At 38.6% G+C, this 20,669-nt stretch overlaps 1 pseudogene; it reads left to right on the top strand.

Moving 5' to 3' along the window:
• Window positions 1–2,409: 2,409 nt before the first annotated feature.
• The window catches only part of LOC111850912 (homeobox-containing protein 1-like), a 31,757-nt pseudogene continuing 13,497 nt past the window's right edge, over window positions 2,410–20,669 (top strand).

Raw genomic sequence — 20,669 nt, 5'->3', positions numbered from 1 at the left:
TAGAGAAATGTACAATGTTAAGCTGGTGCCTGATACACGGGCACATCATGTTATGTTATTAAATAACATCACCAGAATTTAGTTACATCACAAAATGTTCTATTCAATTATATGGGCATTTGTATGCAAGCTCCCTTGAATTTGAAATGTCTAATTGCATTCATGAAGCGCTTAAACACTAAGGATGATTGCTTTAAATAATATTAGATGGGGGAAAAAATCATTCTGTACTTATTCTGCATTTGTCTACTACTATCCAAATTTCTTTAATACAAACAGAAAATAACAATTTTGACTTAAGAAAGGCACCTTACTTTATGATTATATAAAAATGTATTGAGATCGGAGAATCTCCGACAAATTAGCGCCATCTAGTGTTCCCAGTACTACTTGGCATCATTCGACTCTCTCATGTTATTTTATTTTTGCTAAGAAATTGTATAAGGAGCAATTAAAATTAAGCAGCCTTCTCTACGCAACATTGTGCCAACTCATGGAACAAAAACTTTAATTACGCTCTCCTTTCTTCTAATCTACTGCCAAACCACATATCACACCTGATCTTGAAGGTGATATCTCTCATTCCCATGTGGTGCAATGAGTGCAAGATGGGAAGCTTTTGACACTCACTTCCTGTTATGAAGGCAGGCAGATTTGTGCAGCCCCATTCATCCTTAATAACCAAATCCATCGTCATTCTGTTCTCATCATATGTTTGTACTGTCTGGCCTTGTCTCATGTGTCTTCTCGCTTATTTTTCTGGTTCTCCCATTATGTTCTGTTTTGTGTAATAAAACTTTGTTTGAGAGCCGCTACATGGGTTAGCCCTCCCATTGTCATGCCCCTCCGTAACATGCATTGTCACACAGACTTTCAAATGAATTGAAAAGAAGGCAATATCCCTTAAAATGCAGGGCTGCCAACCCACACACACCTGGCGTGACACTCACACTGTCTGACTCTCACTCTCATGCAAGAAATCTTACGGCAAATCTATATTATTCCATTATGAATCTAAAATTAGCTACATCAAAAGCATCAGACAGTTTGCAAACCCTACAGACTATTTACAAGGTAATAAAACTCTTACATAGATGTAAATGTGTGTGCAGACTTGTCTCAAATTGAAAATCTCACGCCAGCCGGCTGACCGAAGTTGACAACCTGGAAAATGTGAAGGGAAAAAAAAGAATAAGTTTTGCTTTTTCAGAAGTGCTGCAAATTGGAGATGTATTACTGTCAAATAAATTTGTGCCAAACAACAGAACTGTCTTATTGGGCTACTCTTCCCTACCTCTGTGGTAGCGTTTCAGGCTAGATTTACGGAGCAATCACATGGCCATATTGATATAAAGCGAGGTGGCATGATAGCTCATTGGGTACCACTGCGCAAAGTTTCATCTTAAATGCTGCGGGGTTGATTCCCACCCCTAGAACTATATACGTTAAGTTCTCCCTGTTTTAATGTGAGGTTCCTCATACATGTTTAAAATATGTTGTGAGTCAAACTGAGAGCCAACAATAAACTGGGTGAGCCTATCTATCTATCTATCTATATATAAATGGTACTTATACTATTGATTCTGTACACAAAACTCCACTTGCGACTTACTTCTAATGATAACCAAAAAAAAAGCAATTCTACGTGCTACTTCTTAAAATATATGGTGTCACCTATAGCACTGAATGAAACGGAAGGGTTGTTAAGTGAATGTGAGCAGTTATAAGTCAGGTAATATTACTAGAAGAAATTAAATGACTCCCAGTTTTACAGCAGGTGGCACAATGAAGCCGAGGGTCCTCGGCAATAAACTCAAGCCTTTTCTTCAGTGAGGTGGAGGGACAAATGGAACGCTAAATGGGGAGAGCTGGGCCAAGATTACAATTAGATGTGTGCAAATGCTGCTACTGCTGACACATTTATAGTGATTTTCATTGAAAATATGTACCATGTTCATTTTTTACAGCTCGAATCCACAATGGAAACGAGTAGGACCTCTGTAAAAGGTACGACCATGCAGAAAAGTACACAGTTTAATGTAATAAACTATTGTTATCTATTCAACATCATTGTTTCTATGCATTGGTTTAATTATACAGGTTCTAAAATTCAAGTTAATTTACTCTTCTTTGCATTAATTTGCGTTAAATATCTATCATATCAAGAGATGCAGTGACTTGCACTGGGGAAAAAACATCTAAAACCGTTTAGGAGTATAGAAAAAGACCTAACTGGTTGATTAACTGCATGAATGATTTGTCCAGAGCGTGTGTTTCTTTTATCGCTCCAGACATGTCTGCACAGCGACAGTCACACGTTTACCCTTTTTGCCCCCTGGCATGCATGCTTCCGTCTTTGCTATGTCTCCATCCTCGCGCAGCGTCTGACCATTACGTCAACGCTTGCGCTGCGCTCGCGGCCGAAGCGGAGAGTGATGCTAACAAACATGGCCAAGTGTCTGTTTTCCTTCGGCGTCCACGGGACTTGTAGTGTTTTTGAGACCTATCCGAGACTATGACCCCCCCTTGAAAACAATTTAGCAGCCCCCCTCCCCGAGCTCCCTGTTGCGTAAAAGAACTACGATTCCCGTGGAACTGCGATCAATTTTCTGTTAATGTCAATATGGCTGCTGTCAGACAGACAAAGGCAAGTCAGTCTCGTCTCCAAGCGAAATCAAATTAGGTGGCGAAAAGAAGGCGGCAAGGCTGTAAAACAGTTGGCGCATGTTCAGTGTCGGGACTACGCGAACGGATTTACTTTAGGACTAATATATTATCCCGTTATTAAATGGTGTGGTGGACGGAGGCCATAGATCCACAGACCAAGGTAAGAAATTTGTCGCTAACGTGGCTAACTAGTTAGCCACATCTGTGCTCACATACCCAGAGTAGTTAGGTCGGGTAGTTATCAGTTTGGGTTTGCAGATGTCATGCACGGGGCGAATGCAAAATATACACATATGTTAAATGAGGGATAGAATAACATTAACTGATTGCTCACATACCCTGCGAGCTATCAAAACAGTTGTCGATAAATGCAAAGTCTGCAGCTGTCTACCGCATTATGATTTGGCTGTTAAAACTGAACACAAGCTGCTTTTACGCCCAGATCGCGTCCCAAGTGTTGCAGTTGAAGTCGGTAAAGTTACGGGCTGGCGAGGCTCCCACCGTGATTTTTTTTGCATTAACCATCGCTATCGAGGGGACTAGCTGGCGGGGTCGGAAGTTAACTATTTCCTAGTGGAGTAGTTGGCAGTGGCCACATCTGTCCTTGGAGCGCAGAAATCTAGCTGACTGACCGACTAGTTGATACGAAATATTTCCGAGCAAAGAAGGGCTCGTGGAGTTAACTCCGTAATCATGTTACTCCGGTTTCATATATTCTGTTTTTCCTGAAATACAGCTGAAAAGCAGAGAAATAAATACTATGGGAAATATAGCTGACTAGCTAACTAGTCAAATAGGACACAGAGGGCGTTAGCTCCAGGTCTTAAATTAGCTCGATGTCTAACGTCAGGGTAGCTGTTTGTTTCTCAGCTTGCTCCGAATGTTTATTTCACTACTATGATTAAATATTAATATTGAGTTAGTTACATGTCAGTGGGACGTATTGTTATTAACAGGCTGCCGGTAAGGTGTAACTAGTAATGGTAAGTTTGGGCGTTCCGCCTTTGCCGATAGCCGCTTAGCTTGTTAAATCAGTGACGTAAGGATTACATTACTGCGCGGATACCCCGCCGACACAGTCAGATAAAAGCGAGCTCGCATCCTCATTCTCATCATTTCTGCTTCTTTTTTTATTTAAAAGTTACCCTGGAAAGTGTCGTCTCTTCCTCTTACTGGAGCACTTTAAAAGTAACCGCTACGTTGAATAGCTCCAGTCTGTTGCTTCCCAGGGTAAATGTTTTTGATGAAGACCTGTGCTTGGTTGGTGTGTAGGCAGACTCTGTTTTTCTAAGTAGCACTTATCTTTTGAACAACGTACAGCACCCATGTTGACTTTAGGATAGGGGCTGGACCCAATAAATGAAGACCCTTCCATTTGTTTTTGATATGGAGTGTGGGTTATGGGGTATTCGTTCTTTGCCTTGCGCATCTACTAACAATTGGATGTCCCAATTTGAACGGTGATCATTAATTTAAATTCTCTAGTTGCAGTTAATCTGTAAAGGCTAGGCTGAAGTTTAACCTGAAAAACTTAAACCAAAGTTCTTCTCAAAAGATGCTTTATTGTTAAGCATCTAGTATTGTTCTTATACTTTTTATACTTCACAGAAAAATGCTGTCTTTGATCAGATGTATATTTCTTTCACTTAATTACAAAATATATTTTCTGCTCAAGAATCTCTCCCAGAGGTTTTAGAGAGCTAAAAAACTTTCCCCACTGTTACCAAGTAATCCATTAGCTAACTGTAATAGGACAGGAGGCGTAAATTAGAGTTTGCTTAAGGGTAACCAGGTTTTTTATGTTTAGCCTTGTTGTTTTCCATTGGCAGCTGTTTATTTTTTTTAATTTATCTCTAAATCAGCATACTTATTTTCTTTATTTCCCCATTGGCAAAAATACCTGCCAAAAAAACAACCAATCTTTCTATGACATGATCTTTTAAAGACGGTTAAGATCAACTTGTATGCATTGTATTTCTTTCTGCAGCTATATCATTTGCCTTTTCTTTGCATGTGGTCCCAGAATCTCTCTATTCTAACTTTTCAATCCTTGTTTTAGATCACCGTGAATTTTGTATCTTCAAATCTACTGTCTGTTATATTTGGACATATTTTTTGATGCAGTTTTTAACTCAAAACCAGCACCTGCTTTTCCAGATACCCTGCATAAATACAAGTGGTGAATTATAATAACTGTAATTAAATTGATTATTATGCACAGAGGTTGAAGTGAGAGACAAAGTCCGCCCATTTTACTACTGGCCAGTTGCCAACATCCTTGGAGAAATGGGATGTCTATTATGCGTAGTGACTGATCTTAATTGCAATAAGTGTTTGAAACTGTGCTTAAACCTCATGGTTTGCACATGTGAACTGCATGCGGATATCTTTGTTTTGCAAGAATGCATTCTCATTTTATGTATATCATTTCAGTACATCTTTATAGATGTGCAGTGTAATTTGAAAGTATTATTATACAATCTACATGCAGATATTTTATATACCAGTGGTGGTATTTAGTGCTTTTTGATTTTTACTCTTCTGTTGTTGCTCTTGTGTTTTTTCAATGCTATTACATTTCATTGTTGGTGTAAATGCTCTATTTGAAGACATCTATGTATGCTATAGCACCGTACTGAATAAAAATACTTATTTCTCTGTGCTGTGGTCTTTGGGATGACCACTTCCTAGCTGCAACCACTGTAGATGCAATGTACTGTATATTTTATACGGCATCGAAATGCTTCACAATTTAAAATTCACTTCTTTATCCTTTAGTAAGTGGCGGCTTTATCTCTCACCTTATTTCTTTAGCTTAGGGATGTCATTGTGTGACCTCTTCTGTTGTTGATGCAAGTTTATGTGGACAGGGGAAAAAAAAGATATCCCAGAGTTGTAATGGCTGGTCGGATTGTTATTGAAACAAATCAATAGCCAACATGGTAAGAGGAAGGCTAAAGTCTATAAAGATGGACTAAAGTGACGATATTCTAAATCACAATGATTCTTGCAGTTGCTGACCAATGCAATAAAACTGGGATTCTACAATGTATGCAACATCATATTATTAGTAAGTACTGCATAAATACTGCAATATTGCTTAAAATCTGGACAACTGGTTTGTGCTAAAAAGGTTTTCATTTTCATAGAAATGCTGCATTTTAATTTCTTTTGTATTTCCATTCATGTTTTCTGTTGGAAACAGAAATGGTAATCAGAAGTGTTGTTTCTGTTTAGATCAAGGCTATGAGAAAATGATAAATGCAGCTGCAGTTGTCACCCTTGCCGGAGACATAAGTGGAGCTGACCTGAATACTTCAAAGCTTTGTTTGTTGGGTGGGGACTTGAATGTCTGTGCCACATGCAGCTGTCTTAACTGCATATAAGGATAACCTGTTTTTTTTATTATTATTATCTTTTAGAAGAGCTGCATTACATTTAAATGTGTGTACCGTTGGGAATATTCAAACTTGAAGATTTGAGGGGGAAATGACTTATCTGGAGGCAAAACTAGGTTGAACACTTCCCTTGTCCGATAGCTACTTGTCGGTTATACTGAACATTTTAAATTGCCCCTCTGCATCGCAGACGGATAGTTACAAGGTTTACTTATGTTGCACAGAACAAGTAGCTGAATGCAAACCCTTGTAGTTCACAATGTGAGGGGTGAAAGTCACTTTGTAAATGATTCTGCAGTCCGTGTCTATGATTGCTTTGTGTAATTTGCGAGCCATATATGTTAAGATAGCAATGTGCCCTTGTTTCAATTCATACTTCATGGCACTGATTTGTAAGGACAATGTTCTGTTTTTATAACTGAAAAACACAACGTGGAAAGATGTTTTTGTATTTATATGCACTTTGATTTATTGGATGATTAAGACTTCTGATAATTGCATGCAAAAGTAGATATGTCTCATGTGACCTGTTTCCCCCCCCCCCCCCCCCCACTATATTATTAAATGCCCTTGCTAATATTTCTCAGAGATGGATCAGAGTATGTTATAAACTTCCTGCAGGTCATCACAAGTGACAACATTTCAGGCAGCACTTTAAACAGGGATCTGTGGGTTTGGGATATATGTCTGAGTCCAGAAGGTGGTGAGTTTGAGTTCTGTGACTGGCAGAGCAATCATATCACTATTAGCTCCTCAAGCAAAGCACTTAACCCCAACTACTCCAGGAATGCTGGCTGGCACTGCTCTCTGACCCAGACTTTCCTCACATCCATGCATTGCTCCGGACAAGGGAGTCTGCTGCATAAATAGAAATTTTTAAAAAAGGTCTGAATATGGACCAGATTCATTGGCTATGTTGAACCCTTATTTATTTTTTTCTTTCTAAGTATCTAGTAGGTTTTGTAAAGATAATGTTAAATGTTTAAAATCAAATGACCATGGTATATTCTGAATAACAACTAAGCCTGGTTCTTGCATGTAAGAGACGATATTAATTCTGTTTTGCATGTTAAATTTCCATCCATCCATTGTCCAACCCACTTATCCTACTGGGTTGCGGGGGGTCCGGAGCCTATCCCGGAAGCAATGGGCACAAGGCAGGGAACAACCCTGGACAGGGGGCACTCACACACCATTCACTCACATATGCACACCTAAGGGCAATTTAGCAACGCCAATTAGCCTCAGCATGTCTTTGGACTGTGGGGGGAAACCGGAGCACCCGGAGGAAACCCCACAACAACATGGGGAGAACATGCAAACTCCACACACATGTGACCCAAGCAGAGACTCGAACCCAGGTCCCAGAGGTGTGAGGCAACAGTGCTAACCACTGCACCACCATGCCGTCCCCATGTTAAATTTGACAATATAAAATATTTCTGACATTTTCATTTAAAAATATAATTATTAGAAGTACATTTAAACCAAATTAGATGGTTGGAGGGAAACTGAAAACATCAGCTGACACAGATCAGAATTATATGAAGGCCATAATGGTTCTGCCTAGCTGAAAGCATTGCTATTTGTTTGTATTTGTTTTGACATTCCCATTAATCATGCAGCATGAGAAAGTACTGTCTCATTTTGTATAGCTCCCGATGCTGTTTGGGCACATCCTTTCAATTTAAACTCTGTGCCTTACGTTACTCGCAGTTTGACTGAATTAGGCACCATTTTCCTTGCAAGAGAAGCCGTAAAGGTTATTTTTTTACACCTGAGTCCTTTAAAGGCAGTGTTTAGTATCTCATGATGTACCTGCCACTTTGCAGGACCTCAGTAATGTACATGTTTTAGGTCACGGTTTGATTGCTGGCTGCACTAAAGTACACCGTTATTTTAGAAGTTTTTTTTTTTTAGTGCCTAGAACCATGGCCTAACCTGCCCTTGATGAGGATCCGGACTGTCTGTTCTGACTGCTGTTATATGCAAATGTTCTTCACTGACCTGTATATGTATATATAAGAAATAGTATATATGCTCTACATTATATATATATATATATATATATATATAATGTAGAGCATATATACTATTTCTTATATATATATAGTGAATATAGCACCTGACACAGACCTTGTTTGAGCGGGCGGCATCTGAGCCGGCATCTCGTACGTTTTGGTTGCGTCATGGGTCTTGCCTAAGATGAACTGGATGTTGCCCCAACCCAGATTTGAACCCAGGTCCCCAATGTGAAAGTCAGGTGTCTTACCTGTTGAGCTATCCAGCCACTCATATATATATAATTTTATAATGTTTCACTTCAATCTATCCTTTACAGCAAGTTTACTAGAGGTGCCTTTACATTTTTAGTTCCAGGTGACAACTGTTCGCCGGAAGGTAGTTGTCGGATCATGAAACACACTGCAAAACAGCTTAATTGGGTATTTTGCTATGAGTCTCAAAAATGTGGAAAGTCGCCAATGCACAAGTGATGAGGTGTTTGCACTCATTGTCTAAATACCATCTCTTTTGAGAACTGTATTTGTTGCTGAAGTTATTTAAAGAAATGCTTGAAATGCCTATCAGGCAGCTGAAGAAGAACATATTTATGTAAAATCTGTGACTGTGTTACATTCTCTACTCAGAGGGTGTGTGCCAGTACGTTAGACTTCACCACTTTATATATTACTCTCTAGACAGTTCTCGCCAGTGTCTTTGTGCAGCTTTTCACTGTGGTCTGGCTAGGATATGCAAAGTCGCAGCTGAACTTAGAAAATGTAATCTTTAGGGACATTATAATATTGGCAAGCCAGCCCATCTCCCTGGAATGACCAGACAGCAAAAGACGTTTGGGCATGTCCTGCTCCTTGTTAAGGAAAGGAAACATTCATATTCATATTCAGTATGTGCCATTATGGTGAAATATGTGACAATACAAATGTGTATATTTGTGTAATATGCATAGATACGTATCTACCAGTGTAAAATATAGCCAATTTTGTTTTGCTACCCTGCATTTCAGAAAAGAAGGGGAATTCAGTAAATACTTTTTTTGATCATTGAAGTAGCATTAGGATAAATAAGACTATCATGTCACGGTTAAAAGGACACTCGTTTTTGTTACGATTCTAGGTTCTGAGGTGTTTGAGTCCTGAAAGTTCATAATTAAAAACCCTGATCTTCAAATCAGTTATGAACTAAATATCGCACCATTCACAGCCCTGTTTCATGTGTTAAATCTGATGGCATTAAATAATCACAGAACTTGGACTTGCAAAGAACAACACGCATAGAACACGTATGTTATAAATATTTTATGAAGAATTTTAAAGAGACTGACAGGCAGCTATCAAGAGGCTCTATAGATTTTAATTTTCCGTGGCTGATATTGTACGGGGAAATATGGAGGTCATGAATAACCAAGGGAATGTGAGACGCGATGAAAATGCCATTTGATGCAGTTTCTTTAAGCTTTCCGTTGGGACACTTGTTCAAGGTTGGTTACTGGCCCAGATTACGCAGGTATTATTGCAGTTTGAAGATCACACACTCTGTATAGGTGTGGAAATTTCCTACCTCATCTTGTATTTTCGTCGTGTTTAATTGACAACCAAAGCTTACAATGATAGCTTATCAATAAGTAGTATTTAGATGACTGTATAACCTTTAAGCTACTTAATTGTGCTAATTAATGTATTAATATATCATTTGCCATTTAATGTATTTTTTCACCTTGTTACACATTTAGACATAGTGAAACTGTGGGTTGATTTGCTTTTTGATTGACCAGCTCTGTTACTATGATTTTAAATAGTACCCAATGTTTACCTCTGTGTCATTCAATGTTGCTGCCTTTGTATTTATACGTCTCATTCTTTTTGGGTCGAGTGGCCTGAAATTGACTGATGTCCTGACAAACCTGTACACACTGTATGTTCTCTAGGATAGACTGCAGAACATAGACCCTGATTTAATATGGTACAGGGCCAACGGATGGGATTGTATGGCGCTGTTTTGGCAAAAATGATTGGAGAAAAGAAACATGCCATAAAATTGGCTTTACCTATGACATAATGAAGTGTAGGTCATTTCAATCGTTTAGTTACACAATCCAAATATTATTAAGCAGAACTTACTCAATGTCACGTTTTGGACTTTCACACAACCTTGTGTCATTTTGTACTCTGATATGTTGTTGTTAGGCAGTGCAGGCTGGGTCATTTTTGGTGATAGGAAGTATTTTCTGAAGCTCGTTTGTTCTGATGAGAATTTGATGCGGTGGGGCACTTTTTCCCCCTCCCCAAGCAGAAGTAACACACAAACCTTAATCAATGGTAAACAGCTGCATCACAGTTCAAATCAGAGATGTTTGAAGCACATTTGCTTTGGATTCCTGTGGATATCATTGCTTACACATGTAATTTGTTTTCTGTTCCACTACCTATGTTAGGAATCGTAACCCTGAATTGTCAGGTTTAAACATAATCTTAATGTCATGGAAAGTTATTCCCTTTATTTGTCAATGGGAAAGCCAGTGTTGCGAGTTACAAAAGTGTGCAGTTCTTGTCTTAGTCATCTGGTTTCTCAACTAAGTCTATATTTGTAGATTTGAATGTGTGTGTGTATAACTCCTTGAACCATTTCACTCTGGATGTTTTATGACGTGCGAAACCTTTTAACGTGAAAGCTTGCCTTGATTTACCTGTGTTCAGCCTTCTGAGACAGTCTCACCTAAGCTGGTCTGGAAGGGGATCACTGATTAGAATGTCAGGCTGACACCCTTTGTCCACAAAACGTGTCACGACAAGTTGGTTTAGAAGAGCTGAGGACAGAAACAACTCTCCCCCTTTGCATTTACTTCCCTGCTTTACTCTCCTGTTATTTGACATTATGTTTCCTTTTTGCACTCATCCACATGCATAATCTTCCTTCCACAGCTTCCTCCCCCCCTGCCTGTTTCATCTCCCGTTCACAGATGTTCTCACCCCTTTTCTGAAGACAAGCTGTGAACCCACATACCATGGGTTTCCAGTCTGGCTGCTTCATGACAGCCTGCCTGAAATTGCTATTTATTTACTTACTTACCCCCTATTTACTCAGTTGCTTTTTTCTTCACTTTGCTGTATTATTTGCCTTTTAAGAAGAAGCTAGGCTGTTGGTTTGCCTCTCTATTGTCAGATTGGGTGTGATAATGTCTGTTTAAAACAGAACATGAATGCTCTATGGCTTTTCATGTGATGTTTTTATTATTACTCTGCTCAATGCTGAGTTTGCTCAGAGCACTGTTTTTCTAATAAGCCGCAGGTTTTAATGTGCTGATGTGTGAAATCATGGTTCCACTGCATTGTGTGAATGTAAATGGCCTTTTTTGGGGGTGTCACATATTCCTTGTTACCCATTCAGTGCTTTCTTTGGTTTTTACACTCTATGCTGTAGCTCTTGTCAACGACGGTGCTTAAAAACGGTGGATGCGACCTCCTGGTGCACCAGTTACAAGTTCTCCAGGTGCTGTAGTGTGTCCTATGTGACTTTAATTGGGGAACACTGCCACATGCGTGACACTGAAGGAAATCTAAGGTTCACAATCTGATGACCCCATAATTGTGCAAACATATTTTCTGTGCTTAGTTATGTGGATTAAAATTGTCTGATAAAGTTGAAAAATTGGTATCTGTTTTAGCAAAAAAAAAATCCACATATATTCTTTTTTAACTTTGCATTCAAACAAAGTTAAAGCTATTATCCTGAAAATTTTGTGATGTTTCTGTACTAGATATGAAATATACACTCACTCACCACTTTATTAGGTAAACCTTCTACTACTAAGTTGGACCCCCTTTTGTCTTAAGAACCTTAAATGCCTTAAATCTTTGTGGTACAGATTCAAGATGATACTTGAAACATTCCTCAGAGACAGTGGTACATGTTGACATGATAGCATCACAAGGGCTGTAACGAAAATCCCGACTCTCGGGAGTCTGTGAACCATATTTAAAATTAGAGCACAAATTTTTGCCCCCGAAAACATCAGAGGGTTTGCAAAATTAATGCAGTGTCCATTTATTTATAATTTGCCTGTTCATTATTCTGGATTTTCACAAAACATTTGTTTTTAAACATCGTCTATATGATTATCCCAAATATGTAGCATACAAAACTAAAAGTAAAAAATATGTAGGCCTATTCCTGCAAGTTTGTATTTTATTTAATATCATGTATTTTTATTTATTTTTACGAAATTACTATGGGAGATTAAGTACTCATTATATCTGATAATTTATTTCTTAAAGATTAATCAATTTTTTTATTAGATTTTATTTAAATAAAAATTTGAATTCTGCTATATGAGAAATCTTCATGAACTCAATTACTGTTATTTGGATGCCTAGGGTTTAACCAAAGATATAAGTTATATATTGGCCTTGTTTCATTTTTCAGCAGCTATTATTACCGCAAACTCAATTGCTGCAGAGTTAATGTGTTGCACAGCTAACTAGTTTTACGTATTAAGCAGAATTTCCTCAATGTCAAGTTTTGGACTTTCACACAACCTTGTGTCGTTTTGTATAACATTTCCATCAATTATTCAGAAACGATAACTCTTCAAAAGATATTTTATTGTCAAACAAATGTAATGATATGGAACTTGTCATTATTTGAACTTTAATCGCCAATCTTAAATTAAAAATGAAGACTAATATCATTATTGAGAACTTTTTGTGTTTTGGAACTAGGCCTACTTGGTCTGCTGTATATAGATATTAATACGCTAAACTAAAATTAAAAAAAAATAATCAATCATGATAAGGACATCAGCAGTGTGCTAATGCAATTGTAAACTGCTGATAACTAAAGTGTTTTATTACAGATTTGAACGGCTGATAAATCTGAAATTTCAAAATAATGAGAGAATCTTTACATACATGTTTTTATGTCTTGTGAACCGGTTTGTGTACTGCTGTGTTGTATCATGATGTGGTTCGTCTTGCCCAAGGCCTGGGGATGCACAGCCCTAAGCACTGCGCATTTGCTGCAGATTTGTCCGCTGCATCTTCATGATGCGAATGTCCTGTTCCACCACATCCCTCCAGTGCTCTATTTGATTGAGATCCAGTGGCTGTGAAGGCCAATTTGAATGCAGTGAACTCATTGACATGTTCAAGAAACCAGTCTGAGGTGATATGAGTTTTGTGACATGGCTCATTATCCTACTGGAAGTAGCCATTAGTAGCTTGGTATACTGTGGTCATAAAGGGATGGACATCAGTGTTTCCCCTACCGTTATATTAGGAGGGCGCCCCCCCCCCCCCCCCCCAACGGCACCTCCCACCCTCCCTTGAAGGTCAAGTTTAATTTCATTTAATTGTATTTTCTATACAGCGCCAGATCACAACAGATGTCATTTTTGTCTGTACACAGTTGCGTGTTTACAATTCTCGTCTGCTCTCTGTATCGCGCATGGCGGAGTTCCACCCCGATGCGCTAACAGACACGTGCGCACAGACACCTGTGTTGTTATATTGACAACTGTCATTAAAAGAAACGCATGAACTCCATGAATCCTGTTGGTGTGTGTCTGCCCCCCCCAACATGGTTAGGAGCACTACTCGGGTAAGCTGTGACATTTAAAAGATGCTCAGTTGATACTAAGAGAAACCAAGCGTGCTAAGAAAATATCCCCAACACCATTAACACCGGCACCACCAGCCTGAATTGCTGGTACAAGGCAGGATGGATCCAGTCTCATGTTGTTTATGTAAGGTTATGACCCGACCATCTGAATGATGCAGCTGAGAGCAAGACTCATGTGACCACGCAACGATTTTCCAATCTTCCATTGTCCATAGCCACTATAGCCTCAGTTTCCTGTTCTTGGCTGACAGGAGGAGTTGTACCCACTGTGGTATGTTGCTGCTGTAGCCCATCTGCTTCAAGGTGAGATGTATTGAGTGTTCAGAGACGCTCTTCTGCATACCTTGGTTGTAAACGTGGTTATTTGAGCTACTGTTACCTTGCAATCAGCTTGAACCAGTTAGGAATGGAGAAAATGACAAATTAAAAATTCCAAGATGGACTGGCTTGTCCGGATTCCCTGAAGTAGGAGGCAAAAATCTAATTAAACAGGCAGTACAGACAGTTCCCAGGTTACGAACAAGACTCATTCCCTAAGTTTGTCTTTAAGTCAAATTTGTAGGAAAATTGGAAAAATAATAATGAAGTATGTCATCATAATTATACTTATGCAATAATAATAATAACCTCGAGCCAACGTACATCACATAATAATTACGAACCATTGTTTTTAACCCACATTTTTTAATAAAACTGGTTTTATGGCGTTCTTTATGTGAGGACAAGTTGTCCATAAGTTAACTGATCAATCGGTCAGGAAAAAAAATCGGCTGATTTTTTTAACAGTATTTTATGGCAATCTGCATCAGCCGATTAATCAGACTGCATGGCCACTACAGTGATGGCTGCATGTGACTGACTATGTCACTGTTGTGTGGTTCATCAGCACCTACAGTGCTGAACCTGCATGATGACCCAAGGTAAGAGTTTTACCTTCCTCATGCTTAAATCAGTTTCAGCTGATGAATAAGATCACCTCAAAGCCAAAACGATCTCAGTTTTGAAAAACCATCGTTTTATTACTTTTCTCATAAATTGAAATTTGAAATGCTAAAGAGAGAGCACTGTGGCTAAATAATTGTTTTTATTATCTATTACTTTTAAAATGCTCCATACCCATGTGTAAAGTGTGATTAATATTCAATTTATTGTTTTTTGTATGTTATTAATGTTAAATATTTTAAAGATAGACAGACAGTTTTATTACCCTTTTATTATTTTTCTACTTAAAAAAAAATCAGCCTAATATTGGCCATCAGCCTGCCTCACCCCCAAGAAAATCGGCAGCAGCATCAGCCATTGAAAAATCCATATTGGTCAATGTCAAGTTCTTAACCTGGGGACTGCCTGTATTCTATTTCTACAACTGATTTTCTTTAAATAATTAAGAAACAAAATTTACAGATTGCACATGCAAACTATTAAGTCTTTGTAACATTATTAATTGTACCTCTCATTTAATGGCTATATTTCTTAAAGCGTCTCGAACTTGACCTGTGTGCTTATTTTCCTATTGGTGTAAAGCTGTCCTGTATGATATGCATGTTTGCTATTTTCTATCATTTATGGTGGGGGATAGGGGGATGGGGTTGCCGTATTTTCTTTTTTGCCTTTCGCCCGTGCCTCCTATTTGAAAATGCCACTAGCGGTTGGACCTTGCCAAAATAAGCCCTTAGCAACCTAAGCCTAAGCACCTAACCAACTTTCACAGACATGTTCTAGTTTAAATCCTTACAGTCATGAGATGCTAACCAAACAGAACCCAATTTCCAAAAGTTTTGCTTTTATGGATAAACTCGAATTATAAACAAACTTGCACTAACATGCATACATGTGTTTTCCTTGACATAAGCATTTTGGAGACTTTGATCAAACGCATTATTTTGAAAGCTGACTCTTGGGAAGAATCGATACAAGTCTTTTCTCACTCTGTTCAGGGACTGCAACATGTCAGCATCTTTTCCCACGCTACCTCTGCTTTACCTACCCATAAAAACTGCAAATAAAGTGTGGAAAAAAACTGCTTTACCTGTTTTTAATTGTCATGTCTTTTGTCTAGTTCCATTCCTGGCTTTGTACCATAAGTTTTAAAAGTCATTCTCATCCAAAAGTCATTCTCTCATCTGTCAAAAGGGAGGGTCTGTAGTGCCCAGGATGACGGTTTGCTAGAAAGCAGAGTAGACTGAATGGATATGCCTGAATGCAGTAAGACGAGAGCTACTCTCTATGGACAAAAGTATTGGGACACCTGACCATTACACCCACAGGAACTTGTATACATTCCTATTCTAAATCAGTTTCAGTTTCAGCATCAGTACGGACTTGGTGCCCCCTTTTGTAACTGCCACTCTTCTGGGAAGGCTTTCCACAAGATTTTGGAGTGTGTCTGTGGGGATTTTTGCCCATTCATCCAGAAGAGCATTTGTGAGGTCAGACTTTGATGTTGGACATGAAGGCCTGACTCACAATCTCTGTTCTAGTTCATCCCAGAGATGTTCGATAGAGTTGAGGTCAGGGCTCTGCAGACCAGTCAAGTTCTTCAACGCCAAACGCATCCAACCATGCCTTTATGGACCTTGCATTGTGCACTGGGGCACAGTCATGATGGAACAGAAAAGGGTCTTCCCTAAACTGTTCCCACAAAGTTGGAAGCAAAGAATTGTCAAAATGTCTTGGCATGCCTATCGACTGTACTGAAATGCTAACAAACGTTATTAATATTTTTATCAAAGTGATTTTATGTCTAGATTTTAATGGTTGGAAACTTGTATATTAATACAATTAAGTTGTTTCAGGCCAGAATTTTTTTTTGTTAAGATGTTTCTTATTGAAACTTTTGAAATTTGGAAACTAGCAGTCAGGTTGATTAGAGGGCAGGGCAAAAAATACATGGCTTTGTGGCTTCTAACGATTCACTACACTTGGCAAATCTTGCAGAAGATAGTTGAGTTGGTATCCATGATAAATGCAAGTTGTACTACCTGATTAAAAGTAAACTTTGAGGAAAAATGTTTACATTTGCAACAACGGATGGTATACATCGCTTAATGATAGGAGCAGGGAACCTGTGTGGAGTTTTGTTAAAGTAACTTATTTTGGATTAATTTAGACTTCTGAATTTGACCAAAATATTCATCGATAAAAATGATGTCTTTAAACAACTGTTGCGCATGTGACTCAAGACTTGGTTTTGGTTAGAAAATTATACATACGTACACCTGATTGGAGCATGTTTCAAGTTCCATTAATATGTTCAAGCTGTTAAAATAGAAGCACATCCAGATGTGATTTATTTTCTTTGTTGTGCTACATGTTCAGCTGACAGAGCATGTCTGATATGTTTATTCTAGACTTGTTTTATTCAGCAATATTCTAGTATTAACAGTATATCTATCTATCTATCTATCTATCTATCTATATCTTAAGGTGCAGTCAGTGTTGCCCAATTACTACTTAAAATGCAACAGTGGCCAGTTTTGATTCTTTTGCCTCCCTGGGGCTGAATTTAGGAGGCTTCATTCTGTGATCATGACACATTTTCCTACTCTGTCCATCTTTAATATGCATTTAAATTAAATTTAAACCTCATTCAAACCCTTGTCAAAATAACTGTTTTATAGGATGGCATCGGGGGTTGTTTCATAAAACACTAAAAATAAAATCAGGCAGTGGTTTTTGGAACAAACTTTCTTTTGCACTGTTTTTTTTCCCCCTTTGCACTAGTAGAGCGCTGAAGTTGCACCCTGCAGGGTTCAAGACACTTTTTCACACTCTCATGCACGGGTGCAGGTTAATTATTTGCACCAGATATGTCTGAATGATAGGGGTGTAACGATACACCAAAGGCACGATTCGGTTCGGTTCACGGTTTTGGAGCCTCGGTTCGGTTCGGTTCGGTTCACGGTTTTGGAGCCTCGGTTCGGTTCGGTTCACGGTTTTGGAGCCTCGGTTCGGTTCGGTTCGGTTCACGGTTTTGGAGCCTCGGTTCGGTTCGGTTCACGGTTTTGGAGCCTCGGTTCGGTTTGGTTCACGGTTTTGGAGCCTCGGTTCGGTTCGGTTCGGTTTCTGTTTGCTGTGGGTTAGGGTTGATGTCATCTTAACAGCAATGCTAAGGAACAATAGATTCACTTAATAACAAGAACAACTAAACTTTTTCTTTATTAACTTTGCCATCACATTTTTAGTCCAGTCAGGATACCTGAGTAAACAACAAAAATTAAATAAATACCTCCAATATAGACTAGTCAGAAAAAAACAATTCTAATACTAACTTTAGAATATAATATTTAGAACAAAATTTAGAACAAAAGCTCATCATTACTAATACAATTTAATCAAATGTGATAAAATAAAGATGTGTTTAAATTGGTTAAATTAGTTAGAGACAAGTGACGTCAACCTCAACAATGGGCAGCAGGGGGCGTGAGAGTACCGCGGTTCACCACGAGAGTTTCGCGATACGTATCGTGGTTCGTGTATCGCGATATTTCGGTTCGGTTTGTAATATCGTTACACCCCTACTGAATGATATTTTGCAGTCTTGCTTAACGCCTTTAGAAGAGATAAAATAGAAACAATACCAGCAATAAAATAAATTTTAAAAATCTATGTGAGAATATTGTAGTGTGTGTAGCCCTGTAATCAATTGTTTCTTAATTTGTTACCCAACCGGCTGGAAATGTGCATGTTCTTACTGTTCTGCTATATCAATCAATTATAGCAGCAGGCTGAAAACTGGTATGTTCAGTTACAGTGCTGACATTCTTCTGTTCATCTTTTATTGGCCAGTATATTGGTTTGGAATACAACTGAGGTGAAGTACATTTCAGTATGTTTGTTTTCTATGCTAGCCGTCTGGCAAAATTTTGGCTCAAATATAATACTTTAAAGATTTTTTTCCCCTCCTCTTTGCCCTATGAATAATTCTATTCCTCTTAGTTTGAGTAAATAATGATGACTGTGATGTTTCTCCAGGACGGTGTCATTGTAGGAAGGTTTCGGTCATGCTGAATCCAACATTGGAAATCGTTAATGTATACTATCCCAACTTTCCATATGCAACCATTAATGAATGGCAGTGAAGCAGTACACATGCTTCAGACTGCCTTCCGCAGTAACCCTGCTTTATCCTGAACGTTGCCCTGCCTCTCCACTCCTTAGGTTGTCTACAAATGGCAGTTCTTGGAACTAGTCTGTCTGGCTGATGGTTAGTGGTTTCCAGAGAAATGCAAATATTTTCAGTTTTTGATTGTCAGGCTGCGGACAAACTGGTTATTCTGACCATACTAGTGGAATCTTGAATAGTGGATAATGGAAAGAACCTTGAACCCCCCCCCCCCCCCCATGAAGATTACCCACATTAAAATGTTTAAATGGCTTACAACCTTGAAGCATGCTGGAACAGACTATAACAAATTAGTCTACCTCTTGATATGTTTCATAACGCTGAAAGTGTAAAAAGTGAAAAGGGGATGGGGTTGATTTATTTTTCCCCGTCGTTTACATAATAAGTAATGTTCACCCTCTGTACTCGAGCACTGGATGGCTTGTGTATGGAGACGCCCATATGCCTTTATCAAAAGTTTAATAAAAACCAAATGCATTGATGTGTGTGCTGTCTGTGCAGAGTTTGGGACCCATGTCTGGCTTTGCCGTGTGATCGTTCATTGAGCCGATTCCTATATACTCGATTGTCAAATGCATCGGCTGTGCTCTGTGAGTCATCTTCTGCCTTTTTTTTAAAGGAGATTGGCTCCTTCAGATGGAAATTTTTCTTGGCAGTTTTCCCTCAAGAGTCTGCCGCTTGCTCACCCACTCTTCTACCCTCCTGCTCTCTCGCACACACACACGCACACACTCTCTCACTCACTCACTCACTCTCACTCTCTCACTATAATAAAAGCCTTTTACAAATTGAAAGATAAATCCATTTTGTGTCTTTGCCTGCAGCTCTTCCACTATATGGAACAACTGGTTTGTTCCCTCGTCGATGGTAGAAAAAAATATGGTCCTGGGGCCAAAGGCTAAAGTCTCATTTCCTTATGGAACAAGATTATCATCAAAACACATGATGAAATGAAGGCCAATTGTACAGATACACTATCAGTATATTTTTATGTGATTGACACGTTTTCTTCCTAATAGGCATATGGACTGTTCATGTAATGGCCGTTCAAGACTGGTTGTTGTTGCTGTAAATGTCAGCTTTATAAACAAATTATGTTGGGGGGGGGGGGCTGAAATGCATGTTTGGTGGCCAAATGCCAAAATGCTTATTTGAAATTGTTGGAAATTCACATGATCACAGACATGTGCTTGAAGGTATATCACTGAGCTGCCCCACGTTTCCGTTCGTCTTTGGAGTGTAATAGTGCACATAATCGTACCAAAAATTTTCGTTACGGGTCTTTCGGTTCGGTACGCATATGTATCGAAAAAATGCAGCAAATGCAGAACCTTGGTGCGTTTCCCCCGAGCAGCATTCTGGAAGGGGCGGATGAAGCCGCGCCACTATGCATGCGCGCGTACATCCTAACGTGAGGCTGCGAGCTGTTAATGTCAATACAAGTAGAGCACAGGTATTTTTATAAATGCTGCACCATAATGGATTTGTATTTTGTTATTCCTTGTATTTTTTGAGACAATATTTGTGTTGCACAGTTCTAATATGAAGCTGAAAGCTGCTAATGTGAATACACTACAGATCAGGTACAGTTAATTTTCTAAATGTGCACCTTAATGGATATTTATTTTTATTTACTTGAGACAATATTTATTTTGAATTACTTTAAATTTTAGTGTTTTGTTAGTAGGTTGAAGCAATATTGACAGACACTTTTTATTTAAGACAGTCATACGTTGTTCAGTAAACCATTGTTTAATAAAAAGAAATTAAAAGAAAAAAAGCAATTTATATTTTGTTTCTTTTACCCCCGCTGTACCGAAAATGTTTCGAACCATGACTTCAAA

This window comes from Paramormyrops kingsleyae, chromosome 14 (assembly GCF_048594095.1).
Source record: "Paramormyrops kingsleyae isolate MSU_618 chromosome 14, PKINGS_0.4, whole genome shotgun sequence".
In the NCBI taxonomy this organism is placed as follows: Eukaryota; Metazoa; Chordata; class Actinopteri; order Osteoglossiformes; family Mormyridae; genus Paramormyrops; species Paramormyrops kingsleyae.
The sequence above is the reverse complement of the archived record's forward strand: the minus strand, read 5'-3'. Positions and strand labels throughout refer to the sequence as shown.